The following is a 6,611-nucleotide window of genomic DNA, read 5'->3' on the forward strand; positions in this document are numbered from 1 at the left end:
GGGCCGCGTTGCACGCGCAAGAACCGGCTGCAACCGGCAGCGCAAACTCGGCACCGGGAGCGCGAGCTTGTCTGTGTTCGCCAACGGAGGCGCGAGCGCACGTGCACTGCGAGGGGGAGATCACGCAAGAGATCACGCCACGAACGCAGGCAGTCGTTCTCGGAGATCGAACGAGACGCAACGACCTTTGCTCGTTTCCTCTCGTCTTGTTCGGGCACAAGTTCGCCCTAAATAAAAGTTATTTCTTTACCGTTGTGTCCCATCCTACGTGACAAATTGTGGTGGAGGTGCGGGGTAGTCCTCGATGGCGCGGGGTCTTTCACCAGGTCTGGGCCTCGGAGCATTGACTTCGAAAATAAAAGTTGATTTGTACAATGTACGCACACAGTCTTACGTCTTTCTTAATGATGTAATGGGCGAACTTTCACGGGAGAGTTACGGTTACCGATGATCTCCCCCTCTCGAGCTTCGTCCCACTTATCATCATTCATTCCGTGGATATGGCGTGATTTTTTTTTCTCCCGGTCTTGATTGGGCCTTTTCCCTCCGGCTGCCTAACTTTACTACATCCTTCCACGCAGAATTTCTCGCAATAGTCTTGGCCCTTCGTAAGCTTGGTTCCTCGAAACGACAGGCAATAATTCTCACGGATTGATTTTCTGTTTGTTCTGCCCCTACTTCTTCAACTTCATCCCCCCTACGTCGAGCCCTTGCTTCTTTATCGCCTTCCTCCCTTCGTGAACTTCGTTTGGTCTGGGTACCTGGACATGCAGGTATCTGGTTTAACGAATCGGCGGATGCTCTGGCGGGAATGGCATTGGGCGGTCCAGTAATGGAGGTTCTGTCACCCATTTCCCTTATAACTTTGGCTCGCTTCCGTAGGCTGTGCTTACTTCAAAGTCTACCTGATTCTGCTTACGAAGACCCGGAGCTCGAGCACCTCCGGTACTCATGGAAGTGCAGCATAATGCCAGTCGCGAGCTTGCGAAGTCACCCTCACTAGCTTTCGCTGTCGCGTGCCAAATTTAAATTATTACTTGCACCGCTCTAATCTGGTCCCGTCGCCGTTATGCGCCTTTTGCAAAGAACCAGAAAGAATCGACCATTTCTTCTTCTCGTGCCGACGGTTCTCCTCAATAAGACGAAGATACTTAGAAAGTAAATGCAGCCGGCTAAACCTCTCGCGGTCTGCTATAGCTATTTTGTCACTCAGGGAGAAGGAACTGGGATTCTGCCACGGGGATCTTTGCAGTGCGTTGCACTCATTCATCCTGGAATCAGGCCGTCTGCCATGCTAGACATCATTTAGGCCTACTGGATTCCCTTGTCAAGTATATGCTCGTCCAGCCCAGCTCACTGCTTCGTCTGTACCACTTTCTTCGTGCTTCTTACTTCCAATTTTCATAAATGGTGTTCGTTTTCACCTTTTTTATTTCTTTCTCTAATCTCCTTACTTTTATTTCTGTAGTTATCTACTGCTAATCCATCCTAATAATTAAATATTTTTCTTTCCCTACAAAAATTACCTAATTTCTTTCGGTAAGGCGCCCATTTCCTGGCCAATCCACCTGAGCGGGCACGCGTCATTTCACTGGAACCACCACCACCCCCACGGTGAGTCGTAAAAGAAGCCGGTCAAAATAATTCGTGCCCAAAAATATCGAAGGCGAAGAACGAGACGCCGAAGCGATTGAGCTATAGGGAAGTTAATAAATATTGCCAAGCTTTCGCCTTCAAAGCATATAAGCAGGCTAAAGTGTCCCGAGTAAATCTTTTGTACGCATTAACAAATGTGGCTTTCTGGTGTGTGTAAGAAGTTCTGCGCTTGTTTTCTGCTTTGCTTTTACACTATCCTCAATCTACTGCATAAACTTCAATTTCTCGAGGACTGCCGAGGAACCATGTAACGGAGGGCCTAAAAAGGATGGTATGATGCAAAGATAACGGCTTTTTTAAATACAAATACCGCCTGTCAAAACTTACCAGTGAAGCGCAGCTACGCTTTGGTTATTATCCATACCATTGTAGACCTTCCAGCGCGAGGTTTGAGTGCATAATTCTGACCATGTAGGTTTCTTGTAGAGAAAACATCGGCAAAAATACGTGGTTGTCCCTGGGTACGTTGAACCGATAAAGAAAGAGTTACCAGCAAATGAAATAAACCAGTCACTTGGGAATTTGACAACTGAGATTATTGAGGCAGACCTGACCAAGGCCTACTCAGCCACACGTAGTAGATGTGCTCAAAACGTTATGAGAAAAGAATTGACGGAAGCCCGGAAGGAAGGAGGTCAGTATATTAAAGCCATGCGGAGAAGGTGAGCCCTGGAAGGAAACCGTGGAGGAAGCCAAACAACGGAAATCTAAAGGTCGTGAGCATCGAGAACCCTTGATGTAGTCACTTGCAATCTTACACTTAGAAAAACAGAACGTGGTAACCAAAAGACCCTGTTCTCATTCGTTACAAATACAATAGGGTGCACTGTAGGCAGCCGAGGATAACCCTATAATCTGGACATTTGATTCGGCTTAATCGGGGATTTCTTTAAAAAAATCCAGCTGCAACTTCTTTCTCATGTATATCAATCATGCATGTCATCTTAAAGTCCTCTTTTTGTCATAGGCATGCGGGATGTTTGGTATCGCGCATGCATTCATAGAGCATGAGCGATACCAAATATCGTAATGTGCTTTCTCGTATCTGGCTCTGGCGTCAACCTCTCGAGCGACTTATCCCCTCAGGCTGCAGCACAAGATCAGTGTATACAAGTAACAGAGCCACACAAACAACTTTGTTGTGAGGCGCGCTGCAGTGATAGCGGACGCGACGAAGGGGGCGGCGGACGAGCGGGAAGCAATCCGTGACGTCAAACACTATCGATATCGTCTCCACGTGCACGCGGCGCTGCGTGCCTGACTGGGCACCAGAAAGTCTGCGAAGACCAAAACAACATTCTTGTGAAGAGTGAAGAGATCGCACAAGCTCTTGTCTCGCGACCGGCTATTTGCAGTGAGTGTCGGAAGGAGGAACGCCGCCAGGGTTATTGACGGGGTCTCGTGCAGAGTGTTTGGACGACGCGGCGTGTGCGGTTGAGACTTCCAAGCTCGTCGCCTTGTAGCCAGGGTCGAAGATGATTCGCTATGAGTCGCTCGGCTTTTGTGTGCCCTGAATCCACAGGGTAATGCGATATGCGGATGGCGAGCGGGCAGAATTTGCGAAGTTTCCACAGGCACCGTGTTTACGGATGTTCGAACCCCGTCGGTTATCTATCTGATCCAGCGTTGCATCCACCCCACAGAGTCTGGCTTTTGCGAGAAACATTCAAGGCGGCACTGAATGAAGAGGGCGGTCAGTACAGGGTCCTGGGGACCATTAAAAAGTATACATACATACATACATACATACATACATACATACATACATACATACATACATACATACATACATACATACATACATACATACATACAAGCGCATACACGCATACATGCATACATGCACACATACACACATACGTGCATACATAAGTTCAAGTTCAAGTTTATTTCACTTTTTTGCATAACATAAACGAGTACAATGACAAAAGAGGTCCCGAAGTTGAGAACTGTCGGGGGGACCTCGTTACATAACGTAATTTTAATAGAACGAAACGAAGCAAGCAGTTGAGCAGGTTTTAGAACACCCTAAAACATGATTAAGACAAGCAAAAACAATATATCGAACAGGAACCATGCAAGAACGCTTCATTGAGAAATGGCACACAAATATTCTGGAAAAACAATTATACAGAGCAAAAACACATATAGTTTACTAGATATGTAGTTCTCTAAGAAGATATAGTTTAAATAATTTACGAAAAGAATGTAATGTACATCTTGACTGATTTTCTTCAGGTATATTGTTCCATGTCGACACACTAGCAAATTTTGCGGTCTGTTTGCCGTAGTTCGTACGAACTTTTGGCGTCAAGAAATTGTTTCGGGCAGAGAATCGGGTGTTATTTGTGTTAATAGATCCTCCCGGGGCAATCCATCAATGGATATGGGATTATGGAGAAGTCGATACATAAATGAAGCCAGATTTAAAATAAATAAGTCGTTTACCGGAAGCAGGCCTAGGTAATGTAGAGGGGCATGGAATGAGACCGGAAAGGAGCAAATTTAATGATCCGGAGAGCCTGATTTTGGAAGATTTGAAGAGGTTCGACATGGGTAGCATATGTATTGCCCCACGATGAAATGCAGTACGAAAGATGACTATGAATATAGGCATAGTATAACGAAAGAACAATGTGTGGGTGAAAATAAGGGCTCGCTTTGATAAGAACATGAATTTCGAAAGCTACCTTTTTAAGCAATGATTGCACGTGGTAACTAAACTTTAAATTTTTGTCTAGGACAACGCCCAGAAACTTCGTGGTATCAGTTAAAGAAATAACAAGGTTGTCGAGAGTTAGAAACGCACGCGAGGTAGGATTTTGGGGGGAAGAAAATATCATAAATGTAGTTTTTGATGGGCTTATTTGAAGACTGTTTATGGCACACCAACGATGAACGTTTATTAAGTCTGAATTCAATCTTTGCTGAATTGCGTAGGCGGATTTATGGGATGTAAAGATGGTAGTATCATCGGCATATATGAGGCTGTTTGAATGGGTAAGAATAGCAGGAAGGTCATTAATAAATAACAGAAATAATAGAGGACCTAGTATGGAGCCTTGTGGAACTCCAGTGTTGATTGATTTAGAAGTGGAAGGTTAATGAAAACAATCTGAGAGCGGTTCGTTAAATAACTACGAAGGAATTCCACAGGAGGCTCTGATATGCCATATGCTTCAAGTTTATGCAAGAAAATATGGTGGTTAATTTTATAAAATGCCTTAGTTAGGTCAATGAAAACTGCTCCCAACCAGTAAACCTTCGTCGATAGCCTTTTTAATTTGGTCAGTAAAACTAAGTACTGCTAGTTCCGTAGAGTAGCCAGGTTTGAATCCAAATTGGTGTGAAGAGAGTAGGTTAAATTTCAGGAGGTAAGACATTAACCGGGTGTAAAAAAGTTTTTCAATTACCTTACTAAAAAACAGAAGGATGCAGATCAGGCGGTAGTTATTAATGCATAACCGGTCTCCTTTTTTGAAAACAGGAGTTATTTTAACAACTTTAAGATAATCGGGAAATTTGACAGCTTTAAACAACTTGTTAATGATTTCGGCTAAAATGGGTGATAATTCTAGACACACAAGTTTTATCTTAGATGGGTGAATATAGCCCAGGCCGGGTCCGGTCATTTTAAGAGATGAAATAACATTATAAACTTCTGCTGCCGAAGTAGGACGTAAATAAAAACATTGAGGACAACGTGACAGAACGGGTAAAGAAGGATTAATCTGGGAGCTATCACACTTGGCAAAGTGTTCACTGAAAGCTTCTGCAATGTCACTGGGATCGGTAATGAACAGTCATGAACTAATATTATTGATAAATGTGGCGGAGCACAGGTGTTTAAAAACCTGTTGGTTAATTGCCAGTTCTTCCTGGTATCGTTGCCGTTCTTTACAATTTCTTTTTCATAGTATTCACGTTTGGCCAGCTTCAACAACATTGATAGCACGTTAGAATACTTCTTGAACCAATTTTTCAGGGAAATATTAGAAGATTGGGCTTTTAATTTTTATTCTGAAATTTTCCTTCTTAGATATGGAACGTAGCAATCCCGGAGTAATCCAAGGATTCCTTGGGGAGCGATACCACTTCATGAAATGGGTTACTGATGTACATTCAGTGATGCACGCGCTTATTTTCGCAGAACAATCACGAAACGCTTTCTCTGCGCATTGCTCTACCGCTACAAAACCCCAGTCAGTACCACGTATCAGTTCCACAAATTTCGTGGAATTAAATACGACACTAGTTTGAACCGGAGTATGTGCTCCTAGGCACAAAAAAAAACTGGGAAATGATCAGTGAATAAGTAGTCAGTAACACCAGAATTTAAAATGCAGTTGATATTACACAAGATATGATCAATTAACGTAGATGAGCCACTTGCATCGCATCTGATAGGATAATTGATGAGAGAAGCCATTCCATAGCCAAGGTAACAATTCACATATTCAGCACAGGATGCACTATTGGTGTCAATAATGTTCATATTTATATCTCCACAGATTATAATATGTTTGTGTTCATTTGTTCATCTGTCTAGAATTGTTGTCAACTGGATGCAGAAATCTGAATATGAAGAAGAGGGTGACCGATAGATGGACGCGATTATTGTACTGCGATTATTTACTGGAAGGACAGCGGGTTCGAATTCCAGGCAGACAGATTCGCAATTAATGTTATTAAATGAGATGTCATTACGGCGCCTGTATAAAAGTGACGACGTAATTAGTATAGCAGACCCTCCTGCACGATGGTTGTCCCGGTTACAGTATTCCGAAACGACAGACATACATACATACGTGCATACATACATACATACATACATACATACATACATACATACATACATACATACATACATACATACATACATACATACATACATACATACATACATACATACATACGGGCATACATACATAGATACATGCATACATTCGTACATA

The sequence above is a fragment of the Haemaphysalis longicornis genome, unplaced genomic scaffold (assembly GCF_048455015.1).
Source record: "Haemaphysalis longicornis isolate Haplotype H1 unplaced genomic scaffold, Haemaphysalis longicornis Haplotype H1 scaffold_3, whole genome shotgun sequence".
Classification (NCBI taxonomy): Eukaryota; Metazoa; Arthropoda; class Arachnida; order Ixodida; family Ixodidae; genus Haemaphysalis; species Haemaphysalis longicornis.